The sequence below is a fragment of the Centropristis striata genome, chromosome 15 (genome assembly GCF_030273125.1).
Source record: "Centropristis striata isolate RG_2023a ecotype Rhode Island chromosome 15, C.striata_1.0, whole genome shotgun sequence".
Taxonomy (NCBI): domain Eukaryota; kingdom Metazoa; phylum Chordata; class Actinopteri; order Perciformes; family Serranidae; genus Centropristis; species Centropristis striata.
In genome coordinates, this window is record NC_081531.1 from 5,730,401 (window position 1) to 5,750,203 (window position 19,803).

A 19,803-nucleotide genomic window follows, 5' to 3' on the forward strand; every position below is an offset into this window, starting at 1 on the left:
CATACTACTGTATTTTAAAGTGCTAAGCATGGTGGATGCTGCTATAATACTAATTGTGACAGGTTAAGGTTAAAAACTCTTTGGTTTTATGCTATAATCAGGGAAATATAATGCCAAAGAACTGTTCACAGGGTACAATATGTCAGTTCCATATCTGGTGTAATTATTTACCCTAACTTAGTCTAACAGACAGACAGAAACTTGTGTTTTCTGTAGAACAGGTGTCCCCAAAATATTATGCCTGGATTATTATCATCATTAATTATAATAAATCTCCCATCGTCCCTCTCATTTCACAGAAATTTAGACTTTTAATTTGGGAATGAATTAATGATCTGCACACACTGAAGAGTCTGTCCAGATGCTGGCTTGGAAACGGAAGAAAAACTTTTAAAAAAAGAAAAGAATCAGGCAGTTTGGCTAATTATACTACACTAGCCTGTAACCATAACAATAACCTGTTAAGTCACAGTCAGTGTTTTGTCCTCCCTATTATACATGGGGACAGTAGAATATAAGAAGCACCTAACAAGATCATGCTGTCCAGTACAACATATAAAAGTAGAAGGTAGAACCGTTGTATTGAATTAGACTGTACAGGTGTACCTAATAAAGTGGTCACTGAGTAAAAAAGCAAAAATATTAGTCAGTTAGGAACTGGTAGATGTAAAAAAAATTCTAGATGCTAATACACCACCTAAATACTAAAGGTGCATGCTGCTCAAAGCTGCAATTATCAATATTTTTATATTGATAATGGGTCAAATGTGTGTGTGTGTGTGTGTGTGTGTGTGTGTTGTTGCACAAGTATATTTCACATTGAAGAAACCACAGCTGAGGAAAGAAAGTTCATGAAAACTAGTTTTGACACAAACTGTCCATGTAAGTAAGGCTGCAAACAAAAATATTTTCAAAAAATGAGATCAATGCATTTAGTATAATGGTCAAAAATGCTTTATAATATATGAACATCTAAAGTTCAACATCATTTGAACTGTCTCTACTCAATATTATTTTTGTCCTAAATGATATTTACTATTTTTGCAAATGCCATTATTATAGAATTGGCTTCTTAGAAAAGTAGCTCATTTTCATTATTTTATGTAAAAGTAGGTCCCCATTAGTCACCAAATAATCTGTGTGAAATATGCTAATTCATGTAAATAATGTACCCTGAAAGCATGTTTACTGGTTTTTCCAGATGTCCCCATAAAGCCTGATTATAATAAAATAATTTCAGAGGTTTGAAAGCGTGTATAGGCTAACTAAGCTATGGCAAGTTTACTCATTTTTTTTCAGCTCTCTACAACCTCTAGAAAGGGTGGTCCCCACAAGTGATGATTAAAACTCAAGTCCCCATGATGTATGAAAAACCAGTGTGTGTGTGTGTGTGTGTGCGTGCGTGCGTGCGTGCGTGCGTGTGTGAGTGATTACTAATAAAAAATTGATGCCTACAGTCTTTGTCTGTTGTCTTCAACTGTGGTACATGTTTAATTTGTTTAGATTTTCTAGCCCCTAAATGATTGACACAGCACGCTGAAACATTTTTAGTCTCACCAGTTGACAAGAACCGTCTAAAAAGATCCCACTGAGCCTCACTAGCTCATTAGTAAAGTCAAAACAGACTATGTAATCTACATGAAGTTTCTCAGTCCAACATGTTCACTAGTGCGTAACAAGCAAATTGAGCAGCAGGGATCATTTTCTGAAAATCATGTTGTTTACCTGTGACTAGTGAGCATTTTGTTGTGGAAAATCACTGAAAAAACAACACTCGATGAGAAGTCACCGGAAATAAATACTGGAGGAAGAATTTGTCTTTTGTCAGTTTGCTCTGTAAAATTTCAGCAAATTGTACAAAGTGTCTGATACAGCCTGCAGAATAGTTCTGAGGTTCAGCACAATTCATACATAAGTGTGTGCATAAGAAAAGAGAGAAGAGAAAGTCATTGTTTGACTAAGAACACCTGCAGACCAAGCTGCAGCCTTGAAGTAACAACTTACAAGACAGATGAGAACTAGAACAAGAACAGGCTTTCACTATTCATTGTTAAGAACAATTCAGTACAAAAGAACAATCTTGGTCTGTAACTAAGGCACAAAAGTTGTATTAAAGACGGTTTATATGCTATTCATAGGTGAAGCTTTTAAGCCTAAAGTAGTAAAGTCCAAAGATACTTTAGAGCATGGGTATCAAACTCGCGGCCCGCGGGCCAATTGCGTCCCTTGTGACGATATTTTGTGAAAAGTTTAATGTGAGTTTTATATAAATGGCTCTTTACCGTGTTGTGTGTGGAAGGTCCCTTTAATTACTTTTTTTGGTAATTTTGTATCTTTTTTTAATAACTTTGTGTCATTTTTAAATCATTTTGTGTTTGTTTTTGGTAATTCAGTGTCTTTTTTTTGTAATTTTGTCTTTTTTGGTAATTTTGTGTCTTTTTAAAATAATTTTATGTCTTTTTTTAGTAATTTTATGTCTTTTTTAGGCCATTTTGTGTCTTTTGGGGGTCATTTTGTGGGTTTTTTGGTGGTAATTCTGTGTCTTTTTTTGGTCATTTAGTTTCCTATTCTTTATTAGACTATTTATAAAATGTATTTATTTATGTTACATATATATTTAGTATTTATACATATATATATATATATATATATATATATATATATATGGTATTTTCTATTTATTTATTATTTTCATATTTATTATTATTATCTATTATTTTTATCTAGCTTTTTTATTAGTAGTAGTAGTATTAATATTATTATTATTATATATTATTATTATTTCCCCCCTTTTTTTTCTCTATATGAAGCCCTTTATGTTACATTTCTCTTGTATGAAAAGTGCAATACAAATAAAGTCTGATTGATTGATTGATTGATTGAACATTTAAACAGCAGTAAGAATCATTAGAAACAACTCGTATGTAAATGCATCGTGCATAAAAGCTCCCACTCACATATCACCGAGCATATTGTGAACCTTCTTCTTGTTCTTACACCTTTCTCTATATAACTTTAATAGCTGTCTGGGACACATGTATAAGTCCAGCCCCCATGCTGACTGGTAGCCAGCATGAAGCCAACATGAGTCAGTGGCTGATATTTCCAAATGTGGGCTCTAACTATGAATAATCATGACTAACGTTAATGACCTTTCTGGTCCAGCCAACACCGCATACCGTACGGCCCGAGCAGGCATTGTTCCCTCTGACATCATGAGCTCATCAGACGCCCACCAACACCTGATGCAAGCCTGTCACTGCTGCGCTGTCCTTCCAGCATTGTCATCAAGATCTCAAGATATTGCCGCGCATCAGCACCGCTCACATGGCTCCTTCAGTGTGTCCAGGAGAGAACATGAGTGAGTCACCCACCTCTCTGTGTCCCTCATCTGCTCCTACAGGTTTTTTGTTCATTGACAGTGTGATTGAAAGGGCGCCGGGCTTTCTCTCGGTGACTCACTGAAACTCCAGGTTCAGATTCCCACTGGGACACAGTCAGTCAGCGTTTGTGGCCATGAAGGCTCATTCACACAAGGCCATGTGTGGATGGGTGCTGATTAAACTCTTAACATACTGTACGTAGTATCAAAGCTATTCAAACAGCAATATTTTATATAAAACACATCATATATGAAGTGCCTATTTTTCGACATCCGGCCTTTTCTTTCCGTTTTGTCCCTTGAAATGGATCCATAAGTGAGATCTGGCTTTGCACATAATGGTCGATTTGTGCTCGCAGGCTGGTAATATGCACTAAGAGTAATGCCTTACGAATAACATTTTTGCCGTCTGGTGTTGCTATGGTTTCCTGCCTTATTATATCATATTGATGTTAAGGACTCCCAAAATTCTCTGCCTCTGTGTGTGTTTTACACTATTTTATACTCGCTGGTGAGCCACTACATCAGCTTACATCAACATGCTCTGTGGTTTCAAGGTAAACCTGCAGTGACAGCAGATGGTGCTTCAGGATCCAAACAGAGGTAGCTTTCTAAGCTGGAAAAAGATCTGTCAAAATTGTTAATGTAGTGGGATTCAAATATTTAAATGTTTTCATATCTGCAGAAAGGACTGGAGGTATATGTGACTAATGTTAAGCTGTGAGCCTTTGCATTTAGGAGATATCTATTTATATGATGTTGGCTGTAACCATTGGTGGACTAAGTTGATTATCATTGCGTTAAAGTTTGCGGAAAATCTTAAATATTATGTTATTATTCATTTTCTGGTTTTGCACGCGTCCAAAGTAGTTGTTGTCCCTAAATGTGTGTCCACCTAAAAAAAACCCCAAGTGGTCTGATCAGACCAACACGAGCCTTTAAACTCCATATTTGATGTAAGCCAAACACATTATCATAAACACACCATCCTCACCAGTAGCGGGCTCAGGCACTGCAGCTCATTTATGTTCATTTTAAAGCCACCCTAGAGGACATAATTTCTCCATTTAAGGCCATGCTTCAGGACACAGGTGTTCTCTGCTAGAAGGCTGCCCTGGAGGGCACTTCATCACGTTATCTCCAGTAGAAGGGCATTCTTACTCCTTTTAGACCAAAGCAAACCTAGTTTTTTTGCTGGTTGGTAGTTGGTTTAACTTGCGAAACCGTCTCAGAGCCTGTTCACTTTTTCACAGGCTAGAGCCACGTCATTACGTCACTGTATACATCTGGAAACGTCTCTGCTCTCTCAGCAAGTATAATAACAACAATGGCAGACTACATCGTCTCTTTACAAGTGTTGCTCCTGGCTTTGCGAGCCTATATTGGCATCCAAACACGACATGTACAACTAGGGATGGGTACCTTTCACATTTGAACCGATACGGTACCGATACCCGGTACCTGGGAATCGGTACCGGTACTCAACGGTACCAATTTTCGGTACTTTTGCATTTTTTTATGTGGGTATAAATGTTAATTTGTTTAATAATAAAATCAAATTTTTTCATCCATCCATCCATCCATTCTCGTCCGCTTATCCGGGGCCGGGTCGCGGGGGCAGCAGGCTAAGCAGGGCATTCCAGGCGCCCCTCTCCCCAGCCACAATGTCCAGCTCCTCCTGGGGGACCCCGAGGCGTTCCCAGGCCAGGCGAGAGATATAATCCCTCCACCGTGTTCTGGGTCTTCCCCGGGGCCTCCTACCAGTTTTGAAATTTGAAATTTTTTCAATTCAACATATTTATTTCTCAAAATATAAACTTTAAAAAATATATCTAAACAATATAAAATCCAGGATGAGCAGTGCTTTATTGTTGAGCGAACGTGCATTTTGTAACATGAAGGTTGCAGTGTTATCAAAGAATGCAGAGGAGCTCTCAGGTGGCAAGCGCACGGAGGAGAAAAAAAAAAAAAGGTGGCAAGTGCACGTGTGATTTGTTGTGATGACGTCGTAGCTATGCGGCGCAGCACCGGTCAGAAAGTATTGTGGGCATAGCATGGTTGGAATAAACAAAGTTGAGTCGGGCTGCTCTGTGCACATATCGAGGATGACGCAGGATTCCGAGGGATTTAATTTCAGCGAGGCAGTTTGGAGTAAATTGGCAGGTAATATTCCTGAGTTGAAGAGCGGAGTATTAGCGGAGGACCAGAGATGCAGCAGCTAGCTGCTAGCTGCTAATGACTGGTCTACAGAAGAATGGAGAGAGCAAACGGAGTAAGGAAGGTCCAATCTCGAGGCAGACGAAGGCCAAGCCCGGGTAGAGACATTGGAGAGATAGCAGCTGGCGGCTATCAGGCCTAGAGGTGGCTGTATGTCTCTGCACCGGGTTGGAAGAGGGCAGCAGCTAGTGGCTAGTGGCCGCGGTGAGCAGACAGGACCAGACGAGGAGGTAAAGAAAAAAAAAAAAAATAGTGCGATCGTCAGCACGCTTCTTAATCAAAGACGTTAAATGAAAACGGGTTGAAATCAATGATCAGTTTAAAGTTAACGCCGTTAAGGTACCGAAACATGGTACCGTTTGATTTTACATGAATCGGTACTCGATAGTACCGACGGAATTCGGTCGCTACCTATAAAAGTACCGAATTCGGTACCCATCCCTATGTACAACACATTTGTCTTGCTTGTCTTGAAGTCTATGGGCAGTGATTACGTTCTTATTAACACTGAACATAACACGTTGTTGGAAGCTAACGCTAGCCTGCTAAGGCTAGCCCGCTAACGCTAGCCCACTAATCACTCACATTGCAGTTAAACAATTCAAATTAAATTAATTACACTCATTTTGTTGGTCTTGTTGGTCATGATATTTCCTCCCCAGGTCAAAACCAGCAAAGAGTTGGTGCCACTCTGGAACCAGTTTTCCTTGTCGAGAGTGGTTCTTTGCCAGTTGAAAACCTATCCAGTTTAAGTTTAGGCTAGGAAGAAGGGTATTTGTCATGTTTTCTCCATCTAAAGCCATGCTTCAGGACACTTCATCATGTTTTCTCCATCTAAGGCCATGCTCCAGGACACTTCATCATGTTTTCTCCATCTAAGGCCATGATCCAGGGCACTTCATCATGTTTTCTCCATCTAAGGCCATGCTCCGGGACACTTCATCATGTTTTCTCCATCTAAGGCCATGCTCCAGGACACTTCATCATGTTTTCTCCATCTAATGTCATGGTCCAGGACACTTCATTATGTTTTCTCCATCTAAGGCCATGCTCCAGGACACTTCGTCATGTTTTCTCCATCTAAGGCCATGCTCTAGGACACTTCATCGTGTTTTCTCCATTTAAGGCCATGCTCCAGGACACTTATGTTTTCTCCATCTAATGTCATGCTCCAGGGCACTTCATCATGTTTTCTCCATCTAATGTCATGTTCCAGGACACTTCGTCATGTTTTCTCCATCTAAGGCCATGCTCCAGGACACTTCATCATGTTTTCTCCATCTAAGGCCATGCTCCAGGACACTTCATCATGTTTTCTCCATCTAAGGCCATGCTCCAGGGCACTTCGTCATGTTTTCTCCATCTAATGAATGCTCCAGGGCACTTCGTCATGTTTTCTCCATCTAATGTCATGTTCCAGGACACTTCTTCATGTTTTCTCCATCTAAGGCCATGCTCAAGGACACTTCATCATGTTTTCTCCATCTAAGGCCATGCTCGAGGACACTTCATCATGTTATCTCCATCCAAGGTCATGCTCCAGGACACTTTGTCATGTTTTCTCCATCTAAGGCCATGCTCCAGGACACTTCATCATGTTTTCTCCATCTAAAGCCATGCTCCAGGACACTTGATCATGTTTTCTCCATTTACAGGCACCCTGCCACCACTTAATCATTTTTTGTCCATTCATGGGCACTTTTCTCCAGTGGAAGGGCACCCTAGAGAACTCTAGCATGAGGCCATTTGATGCACCAAGAGGTGTGGTTGCCACCCAACACAAACACACCCTAAACCCTCCCCAGTTTCCACCAGCAGCTATAACTGTGGCCAAGTCTCACCTCAGCGGAGGGGTGCCATACCCAACAAACACTAATGTAAAAGTGAAAATGAGTCAGTTAATTAACAGGGTTTTAGTTTTTTTAATTTGACCCCTATACATTATCAAATCTAAATGAATTAATTTACAATTCACTGTCTAAAACAATTTACTGGTTTATAATTGGACGGTGGAGCATAATTTAGTGTTGTAACACTATTTTGGAGCAGCAGCTGAGCTTGGATTGACCCTCATGTTAATTCATTAGTTCTTGTTGGCGGCGCTGGCGGCAGGCTCCTGCATGCCCGAGAGGCAGAGACTGTGTGCAGAGGAAAGGCAGTAAAAACATTATTTTTCAAGCTGCAAATTAGAAATGAAGCAGGGACTGCATTTATTTTGGTTTAGTATCAGTTGCCAGGTGGCTACGGTCAGCGATTTGACACCAAGGGAAAGGTTGTGAGCATGTGTTCACTGTTTTAGTACCTACGCACTTTGGTTCATGTAAGGTGAGAAATGATGCAGAAACACTCACTCTGTCATGTTATCACAGTTTGCAGGGCTAATTGGTCTGACGTTCTTTCAGTGTGGAAGCTTTTGCTTTGCTGGAATCCCAGAGCCAAATCTTTCTGCAGTGGCTGCAGCACGGAGGTTTGGCCTGTGATTAAACCAGGTAGTGAAGCTTAAACATCAAAGGTAACCACACATGGATAATAGAGCTAGACCGAAGAATTTGTCAGACGGATACTTCGCCAGCAAGATTGCAGTAGTTTATAGCAGAATTGTATTATATAAGTGTATGAAGGCCAGTAAGTAAGAAGAAATACCAAACTGTTTGAGGTCATTTAATAACAGAGCATCATATTCTCCTTGACTTGTTTGTATGGTTTCTTATGACAACTTATTTAATCCTTTAAAAACAATAATGATTGCTGTTATAACACACCACAGCCTCTGTTTTAAACCAAAAAAACAGGGTTAGGCTTCAATTAACTACTTCCACACAGAACTACACCACAGTTAGGTGGGTGATGGTGAAAAAGTTTATAAAGGGACAATGCACTGTTGTGTAAAGTTTTCCTGTTCAAAAATCTTTAATAAACATTACTTAATCAATTATTGAATTGCTGCGATTTTGGTTTTAAAAACTTAACTGGAGATTTCTCTATTTTTAGCGATTGGATGCGAGCACTTTTGTTTTCTAAACTGCTGAGAAACCCCCTTATTGACAATATACCTAGGAAAGCTGCACACCATCTAAAGCCTCTAGGTCTCTAGTTTGTGGTTGTAAAGTTTCATGAGGCTGTGATTATCCTAGAGGTCACAGCAGATCATTTTATACACTGAGGTCCAGACTGAAGAAATGCCCTCACTGCAATGAACTGGCTACTACTGATGACTAACATCATCCCACATGAAGAAAACTGGACTCATTGAATCCACAAGAGTCTCAGTTTTCCACTGATACCCACTTTATGTCATTCAAAGCCTGTTTAGGGACCTCAGTGTGCAAATATTAGAATACAGTAGGCGGAAATGGCTAATATTAATGCATGAGCAAAACTTTGTGGTTTTTGTAATAAAGAGGAGACTTGTGGGAACCCAGACAGAGATCACATGACGTCAGAGGTCACATGACCGCTTTTGAAAACTTTGCAGTGTTATTTCGGCAACTTTTGGATATGATATTTTCCTGACATGCTTTGTACCAAGGGATTCCTTAGATCTTCTTGTTTCATATGGCAACAGTATATACATATCCCTAAAATTGAGGCCACTAGCCTCCAAAAGAAAAGAAAAACAGCAAAAAATTCACACACTATCTGTTTAAAAGATGTAGTGTTTTGGAGTCAAGTCAAGTCAAGTCAAGTCAAAGTTTATTTATAGAGCACATTTTAAAACAACCTCAGTTGACCAAAGTGCTGTGCAGTTATTAAAATACAATAAAAATCATACATAAATATAGTAATAAATGGTAAATGGACCTGCACTTATATAGTGCTTTTCTAGTCACTTTGCTACCACTCAAAGCTCTTTACACTACAGACTGCACTCATTCACCCATTCACACACACATTCATACTGGTGGCAGAGGCTACCCTAAACGGTGCCACCTGCCACCATTGGGAATTCGTTTTCACACCGATGAACGCAGCATCGGGAGCAATTTGGGGTTCAGTATTTTGCTCAAGGATAGTTGGACATGTAGGCTGCTATGGTCAGGGATCGAACCACCAGAATAGAATGGCTTTATTGTCACTATACACATGTACAATTTGAGATTTGAGACCCTCCGATCACTGGACGAACACTCTACTAACTGAGCCACAGCCGCCCAGATAAAAACAAAATGAAAAAATAAAAATAAAAACAATGAAAACAATAAAATACTAAAAACAATAAAACAATAAAATAGTAATAAAAACTCAAACTCAGTCATTAAAACTAACTCACCTGCTTCATGAAAACATTATAGGAATGATGACCTGGTATAAATGATGCAGATGCAGGAGTTCAAACAATATTTCAAGCATTGAGTCCACAATGTCAGTCTCAAATTGGTTTACACTGGGGGAAAGATTAGTGACTAATTTACTATGTGAGAGAGCCGTTATACAATTGACTGCACTGTCTGAGGTTTTAGCATGGGCATGTGAATCTTTGTGTTTTTTGCATTTCTGTTCCAAAAATGTCTGCTGTTCAGAAAACCAAAGGACTGAAATAGAAATAAAAAATACTTAAATTAATTTTAATTTAGTTTCATCCCAGTTTTTCATCTACAACATGAATAAACTAAACTGTCTGGCCCGTACGTATTAATATTTAAAATAGTCTGCTTTGGAAATGCTTATTTCATTAATTTCCTATTGGCAGGCTCATGATTAACGCAGTGCTGCAAATCATTTATTTAAACAATCCATATTAGATGTTGAGTGAGTCCAAGAGGGATGTTTTTCATTTGCAAACTGTCAAAAAAATAAATAACAAAGCTGTATAAACACACACACACATGATCTTCTTAGTTGATTAGACAAGGCATGCAAATTTACATTAAGATTATTATTAAAATTAGCTCATGCACTCCAACATAATCATAAACTAGTGGTAGCTGCCCAAGGCGAAGGGAATCAAATTTTAATCAGCAGAGCACAGCACAAAGATGAACACAGAAAGTATGATTTAGAGATTACAACTTCCCATTAAATCTCCAAAAAGCTGCCATAGTACCAGCAACCAGGCCCATCATTTACTGGACATGTATCAGGGAAGCCTGCTCTAATTTACCTACATACACTGGGCCATTTAACCCTCTGGAGTCTCCAAAATCACCAAATCATGACTTCTTCATGACATCCAGACTAGAAAACAAAGCAGCGTGGAGCCCTACTGTAAATTTACCTCTAAAGTTCTGGCTGTAAACTCCATGAAGCCAGTTTCAGTTTGATGATGATATACCAAGTAAAACTGGAGACAAGCTCAAATATATTTAGTATAAAATGATAGAACTGGATGGAACCCTCTTATATGTTAGATTTGCAACCTTTGTTCACACTTGCAACATTTTAAATTCTTTATTGAGAAAAAAAGAGTCAAAGTCACATTTTATGTTGGACTAAAGGACTAAAAAAGACACAAAAAGACCAAAAAGACACAAAATGACTAAAAAAGGACACAAAAAGACCAAAAAAGACACAAAATTACTAAAAAAAAGACACAAAATGACCAAAAAAGACACCAAAAGACCAAAAAAAGACACAAAATGACAAAAAAGACACAAAAGACCAAAAAGACACAAAATGACTAAAAAAAAGACACAAAAAGATCAAAAAGACACAAGATGACTAAAAAGGACACAAAAAGACCAAAAAAAGACACCAAAAGACCAAAAAAGACACAAAATGACCAAAAAAGACACCAAAAGACCAAAAAAAGACACAAAATGACAAAAAAAGACACAAAAAGACACAAAAAAACAAAAAAGACACAAAATGACTAAAAAAAAGACACAAAAAGACACAAAATGACTAAAAAGACACAAAATGACTAAAAGAACACAAAATGACCAAAAAAGACAGTAAAAGGCCAAAAAAAAAGACACAAAATGAGAAAAAAAGACACAAAATGACCAAAAAAAGTCACAAAAAGACACAAAATGACAAAAAAAAACACCAAAAGACACAAAATGACTTACAAAAACACAAAAAGACATAAAAAGAATTCAAAAATGGACAAAATAGCCCAAGACTCCATAGAGTGAACCTTCACTCACAGACATTTGCAACAGAACATCACTTTAAATGTCCCCATTCAGTCAAACAGAAGTAACATGGTTTTTGATGCCTTTGTGCTGTCACACGGGGGCACCATTGCCTCACTTTTGTTCCTTAAACCAAAGCTGTGAATGAGTAGAAGAGACACTGTGGTGACAAGGTATCAAGAGGGTGCAAAGAAAGCATTTACTTTAATCACTTGAGACCAAAAATACCACATGAAGAAGAGTTTGGAATCAAGACAAACTGCTGTTTGACAGATGCAAAGAAACCCTCTTTTATACAGTTTCTTCCCAAAAGCAATAACAACCCTGAACTTTCATATGCACTAATTTCATATGGACTTTATTACTGTGCAATATTTCTTTCTTTTTTAAACATACTATACTTGGCAATGTGCAATAATTTGTGCAATAAATTGTCCTACAATGTATATATATATAAATATATATATAATATATATATATATTTTTATATATAAGCAGTGTGTGTAAAGATGGAGCTACATTTTTATGTTAAATCTCCACCTGAAAGGTAACTAAAGCTGGCAGATAAATGTTGTGGAGTAGAAGTATTAAGTTACATTAAATGGAAATACTCAAGTAAAGTACAAGTACCTCAAAATTATACTTAAGTACAGAGGTTGAGTAAATGTACTTAGTTATATTCCACCACTGCATATGACTAAGTTTACAACATACATCCTCTATATTATTTAACTCTTATATGTCTGTAATAATGACAAGTCATATTGATTAACGTCATATTTCTTTCACCATATAGCACAGACCTTCAAACATTTTATAAATAAAATGTAACACAGGAGTAAATAGATATTGACATTTGACATTCATGCTTTCTATTCCAATTGCTTCATCTGGAATTTGACAACAAGATCTTCAACCTAAACGACAGAATATGTTGTGTGTCAGTACCACACATTACGACACATATAGATATCGCGGCTCACTTTCGCAGTACAGCGGCGCGTTCTTAAAGTAGCACACACGTACGGTTCAAATCTGGTTCTCCGTCAACCATTACTATGTCAGAAAGATGGCGGCAGGTGCATTGCAGTGGTCGGTGAAATACGTCAATATAGCTCGTTTTTCGCTGCTTGTGCACATGACACATAAGTTTTTGAGGAGAGAACAGGCTGGAGTTGGACGTCTTAATGAAAATGGTGCATTTTGTAATTCTTAACCCATTAAAAACAATGTTCCTACTTTGTGTAGATTAAAGTTCTATGTTACACCTATTAATCATATTCATAATGGGGCAGCGCTTGTGTTTACATTTGAAAATATACGTATGAAGAAATATTGTATTGTATTTATTTGCTAAGGAATATATACATATATACAACAAAGTCCACCTGTCCTGAAAAGAGCCTGCCGTCTGGGGGTGAGGAGACAAGACAAGTGGAAGAGGAACAGGAACCTGGAGGACCTGGACTAACTTACCTTTCCCTCCCACCACCCAAGTCACAATGTCATCTGTGAAAAATGCTGAACATCATCTACAATAACATCTACACAACAACATCATATCACAACACAGAGTGTCTCCTTTGGGTCACTTTCGCCGGTCCGAAGCCCAGATAAAGGAGGAGGGTTGGAATTATGATGTTTGAAAAACAAGAATCAACAGAAAAAAGTTAATTTGAAGTTGTAAACATTTTTAGGTTTTTTTTACTCACTTTTTGTCTCTCCCACAACATGATTCCTCTCTCCTGAAATAGCGGCCATCTTGAAAAAATGTTTGCTGCATTTTTTCACAAACAGACAATAAAATAAGAAAATAATTGTTTACAGAACGGCTCTTTTTAAAGATTATAATCAGGTTATATGATGATAATAATAATGAAATTCAGAACATGTACATGTAATAAAGGGTAAACTTTTGTTTTGACTTCTATCAAGTGTCAAGTCAAAGCCTTACAAACAAAATGTAGAGTGAGAAAAAGAGCAATCCTGTTGATACATATGGCTCACTTGCAGTCACTGCTTTTCAGGAGCACTGCAATAACACTATAGAGGCAAAAAGAAAAGAGAGTGGCAGTAAATCTGGAGGGATATTACACAGTGTGAAGTGCTGGCTGCCAGTAAACTGCAGCCTGGCTCTTTTCTTCGATGATTCTTCCCTCTGTCAGGGCCAATTTACACGGACCCCAGTGCCCCCGTTTCATTTCATCGAGGACTGACTGGCGGTGATTTGGCTGTGGGCAGGTGTGTTGCACTAACAGGTAGCCTGTGAGCGTCCGCTGATCTGACAGAGCAATTAAATCACTTTCACAGGGTTTGCTGTGTGCACTCCGTGGGCTAAGACTGTCATTTGAGCATTTAGCAAAAGGAGTGTGTATTCTCTGCAGAGAGGGGAGGGGAGAGGGAGCCGCAGTGGCATGGTTTTACTCTGTGGCGTTCAGGCTGCGAGTGGCTGAAAACAGTGGATTAAGTTAAGGGTCATGGCCTGCTGATGGGATTTTTCTGAAAATATAACCATGCCCTGCAGCAGTGTTTTCCTTAAGAATATATAAATAATGTTTGACATCACGGGTGCATTATTCACAGTGCAGGGAAGCACTGCTGGAAGCACATTAAAACCAGGCGGCAACCTCCGGGTCTGAGCAGGTGGGCAAACCAGGAAGTGCCTTAAGCTGCATTCTACCAAAAATTCCAGCAGGGGGCGCTAAGTTTGGCTGCAAAAACATTTCTGTCCATTCATTTCAATGCAAAATGAGAAAACTTCTCACTTGATTTATTCCCTCAGAATTTTTTTTAGGACAACACTATGGTCTCAATCACTAGTAAAAAATCTCCTTCAAGACAATTTGATGTCAATAGTTCTAATAATGGCCCCATTTAGAAGAAAACAGAAGATAAAGAATCGTATGATTTGGGGCGGGGCTAGCTTTGATTGACAGGTCACTAACAAGGCGAGCCGTCATCAGGAGAGATGCAGAACAATGCGTATCCATGGCAAAGTGTCAATAAAGTTATATATAACGTTATATAGATTGAAAAGAGGACGTTTAGCGATTTGGTCTCATAACTTTGACCCTTTCACTGTATTTCCACTTAATGACAGTTTATTTGAACATTTTGTTCATTAAAAATGTCTTGTTCAGTGTTTGGTTGGACTAACAGACACTCCAAGGAGTCGCTGCTCAGTTTTCTGAGGTAAGTAACGTACATTTTGTTTTTGTTTTTTGCTAGCTAGAACGAACATCCCAGTTAATGCTCCAGTTAATGCTAACATGAATTAGCAGCAGCTTCTCTCAGTCAGGTTGAGGTGTAGAGAGGCTGTTGTCGGTGATGAGATCCCTCTCCTCCTCCACAGTCCAGATATGGTCTGCTCCGCGTATCAGAAACAAGATGGCGACAAGTGAAACGCTGAACTCGATGCTTCCTACGGGCAGTCCACAAAAGAATGGGTGATGTCAAGGTGACTACGTCCATTATTTATACACAGTCTATGATTAAAACCCATTTATGAGGAAATGTTTTTATTTTTCTTCCATTAGACCTTCTAGTATGTTTCGGTTTCTGTCAGGACGAAATTTAAAGTCTTGGTTGAGCAATGAAGAATCAGGATTACACACAAAAATAAATGGATTACATTGTAACATAATCTCAATGGCAGAAAAAGCAGGACAGGAAGTCATGACCTAGATATCTCCAGTACAGGAAGAGACATAATCACTCGGAGTGGGAGTGATAATGAGACTGATAACCAAGATGTGTCAGAGGACAACCAAACAAACCGCCACCAGCTACAGAAATCACTCCTACCTCCAGGACATTACTTCAACCATCTGGCTCAATTACAAAAAAAATCTCTTCTAAAACACCACCAGGCCCCAGAGCTTTACATCAGCCTGGAGAAGGTGAGTAAACTTGACTGAAGAGGGTGAACGGAGCGTAAAGGTCGAGTTGGGTGGATTCAGTGGGGCTTTACGTCCCTTCACTCCTTAATCTATAGTCTATATTTAATACTGATGTGAGATGTAAAGCTGCAGCATTGCACCACGTGACAGCAGATAATCCATGGATCCTATAGATATGTTGTGTTCACATGGAAACAGCAGAGCTCACTTAATTGTATTTGTTTGACTTTTCCTCATATTATATACAGTACACATGTGATGATATAGCCATACAGACATCAGAAAGCTATATATAAAACAATATACAATCATGGAAAAAAATTAGACCACTGTTTTCTTCAGTTTCTTGTTCATTTTAATGCCTGGTACAACTAACGGTACATTTGTTTGGACAAATATAATGATAACAGCAAAAATAACTCATAAGAGTTTAATTTAGGAGCTGATATCTTAGACATTTCCCATGGTTTTCTTGATAATGGCCAAAATCATTATCAGGAAAACCATGGAAAATCTCCTACCAGAGATGGAAACCTTTTTACCCCTCACCTAACCCTAACCCATATGTCTATCCTAAACCTAAGGTCAGAGGCTTTTAAAGCCTAACTATAACTTAAGCCTTCAAGAGCTAGTGTTATTTACAAAATACTCAATAATTCACCCATTTGGAATGAAAAAGTAGTAGTAGTAGTTAACAAAAGGGGATAAAATAACTGAAGTTTGACCGACAGCGTGAGTGAGACGACAAACAAGGTATTTAAACGGACCCTAACTGTTGCGGTGATCTGCCTGGAGGTGCAGCTGCGTGTGACGGCGTGTGCGTTGCTCCGCGGCGCGCCTCAGCAGGTGAGCACAATCACTAATCAGCGGCAAGGTTACAAGGTTAAAATCTACAGTGAAATAGGCTATAAAAATAGTGTTTGATTAAATTTAAAATAAGTTAAAATGGTGTGAAAAGTACATGACATGTCTAAAACCTGTATGTTAATTTAGGTTAAAAGTGAAGTGGGTTAAATGTAGAACTACATTTGTTTGTTCAATGGCTAATTTACCCCATTTATTTAAGTTAAATATTTTGTGGATTATTGGTTAATGTATGTTTAAAATATATTTACCTTACCTGTTTAAAATATACTTACCTTATCTGTTCAAAATATACTTACCTTTACCTGTTAAACATACATGCCTTTACTTACCTGTACCTTTTGTTGGTGATTGGTTTTTATTTACAATTGTTTATTCTTGTGTTTAAAGGTTTTTCACCTGCACAAACTGCAAATAAAAAGGGAGTGAAAGAGTTAAATCCTGAGTTGCATCAAGTCCTTCCTTTCAAGTGTGGAAAGCCATGCCGTGAAAATACACTTGACACTAACTGATGACGGCTTTCCAAGCCAAATCTGAGGTTGTGCGGTGTATGGAACACAGAGACTGGTCAACAGAGACAGACAGACAGACAGACAGGGTACATCCTTCCTTCAGGTTTATTTGGGCAGGTCGGAGTAACCTAATGGTGTCAACAACTGATTTAACCTGAATAAACAGTAAGTATACATTTTATTAAGTAATACAAAGCAAAATAATGTGTTTGTAAAACGTAAATATAAATATAAAAATTTAAAAAAGATTAAGAAAATGTACAAAACTGTCTGTAAAAGGTAAATACACATTTATACGAATAATTCTGTAATACAATTTAAAATAATATCTCTATAAAAGGTAAATATAAAAATATAAATATAAAAAAGTCAATTCATGAATAAAATGTAAAAAATATGTTGCAATACAAACCTTGAACAGCAGGAGGCAGAATTTACTCTGCAATGTCTCTGTGATGAAGCACGACTAGTGAAAACTCCATTCAAACTCTGCCTGTGGAATAATGCAAGTGCAATACAAATTTTGACCAGCAGAGGGCATAACTCACCTGTAAAAAAATCCCTGTTAAGGGCATTGCAATCTCTAAACTCAATAAAAGAAATAATAAAATATAAAGGGAATATAAAATCAAATACATGATCAAATACTATGAAAATAGTCCATATAAGTTTTATTAAAAACCAGATGAGATCTCATCCCAATACAGGGAAAATGATGTATGCCAGAATATACCTCAAACAGGTGAAATGCTAAAACAAAGATGCCACATCCCAATACAAGTAAATTGATGTGATCAATAAACCAGATGACTCCAAAACAGGTAACAGCCTAACACAACGGTGTCAACGGGGTTCAAGCAGGACAGCAACAATCAATACTGGATGAATTTCAGAATAACTGAATCCTGAACTTGGGAACCTTTAACATGTAAGAATTATCACAACCATAAAAGATTTGATCATATTATAACGATGATAATTCTTATAAAGTGTGTTTTTTATGTTACAGAAGTGATAATTTGTACAAAAAATATTTCACGATTTGAAAATGTGATAGTGTGTGTGTGTGTGTGTGTCTCTCTCATTCTCTCTCTCTCTCTCTCTCTCTAAAAATATATGTGTGTGTGTGTGTGTGTGTGTTTCTCTCTCTCCCAATCCGCCCATCTGGAATGAAAAAGAAGAAAATAGGAGTTAAGGAAAAGGATGAAATAAACGACTAATGTTTTGCGGTGTATGAAACAGAGAGAGACATGGAGTCCATCCTTCCTTCAGGTTTACTTGGCCAGCTAAAGGTGTCAATAACTGATTTAACCTGAGTAAACAGTAAGTGTAAATGCAATTCAGTAATACAATGTAAAATAAGGGCTCTGTAAAAGGTACAAATAAATATATTAAGCTAAAAATAAATTCCATTCATGAATAAAATGTAAGAAACTGTGTCTATAAAAGGTAAGTAAAAATGTATCAATTAAATTCAACAATACAATGTAAAATAATGTTTCTGTAAAAGGTAAGTATACATTAATAAATTAATTACATTCATTAATAAAATGTGGTAAATGTGTCTGAACTTGGCTGACAAAAAAAGATAAATAATCTGCTTTCACCTTGAAGAAATGATTTAAAACCACCATTTCGACATAAGTGAACAACACACAATCAACCACTAAATCCCCAAGGGGACTGGACTCTGTAAATACAAACTAAACCACAAGGGAGCAGAATCAACTCTGCAATATCTCTCTGTGAAGTATTAAAGGTGAAAATCCCTTCTAACTCTGTCTGTGGAATAATGCAGGTGCAATACAAACTTTATCCAGCAGAGGGCACAATTCACCTGTAAAAAATCCCTGTTGAGGGCATTGCAATCTTTAAACTCAATACAATAAATATATGAAAGAAATACTAAATCAAATGCAATATCAATGGCAATGAATAATAAAATAATATAAATGTAAATAAAATATAATAAATACAAACACTGACAAAGCCAGGGAGATGTTTGGGTTCAGCGCTGGTTTCACAGCCAAGATCAAGGTGTTGTACAGGGAGGTTGAGAGTGTGCTGAAGGTAAACAGTAGTCTGTGTGCTCCTTTTAGACCGCGTAGAGCATTGGTCTCAAACTTGTGGCCCGCGGGCCAATTGTGGCCCTCGTGACAATATTTTGTGGCCCCCACCTTGATATGAAAGTTTAATGTGGGTTTTATATGAATGGCACTTTACCGTGTTGTGTGTGGAAGGTCCCTTTATTGCGCAAGCTGAAGCTTTGTTTCACTTGTTTCTATGACGACATTAACAAAAAGAAAGGCAGCTGCTACCGGAGCGTTTATTATCTGCCGTGTTGTTGTTACCGGAATAAGTGGAAATGTTATGTAATGTAATTTTGTGTCTCTTTTTGGTAATTTTGTGTCTTTTTTTTGTAATTATGTGTCTTTTTAAAATAATTTTGTGTCTTTTTAAAATATTTTATTTATTTTTTGGGAAATTTTGTGTCTATTTTTAATAATTTTGTGTCTTTTTTTAGTAATTTTGTGTCTTTTTTTTGTAATTTTGTGTCTTTTTTTTGTAATTTTGTGTCTTTTTCTAATTTGTGTCTTTTTAAAGTAATATGGTTTTTTTCAGTCATTTTGTGTCTTTTTTTGGTCATTTTGTGTCTTTTTTAAGTAATTTTGTGTCTTTTTTTGCTCATTTTGATACTGCCTCCAGCGGCCCTCATGTAATTTGAGTTTGAGACCCCTGGCCCAGAGGCATCCGGCAGGGCTGCGCTCTGTCCGGCATGCTCTTTGCGCTCTCCCTGGAAGCCTAAAATACCTTGACATGTTGCTTGGAAAGGAGGCCGTGGTGGGTAGAAACTG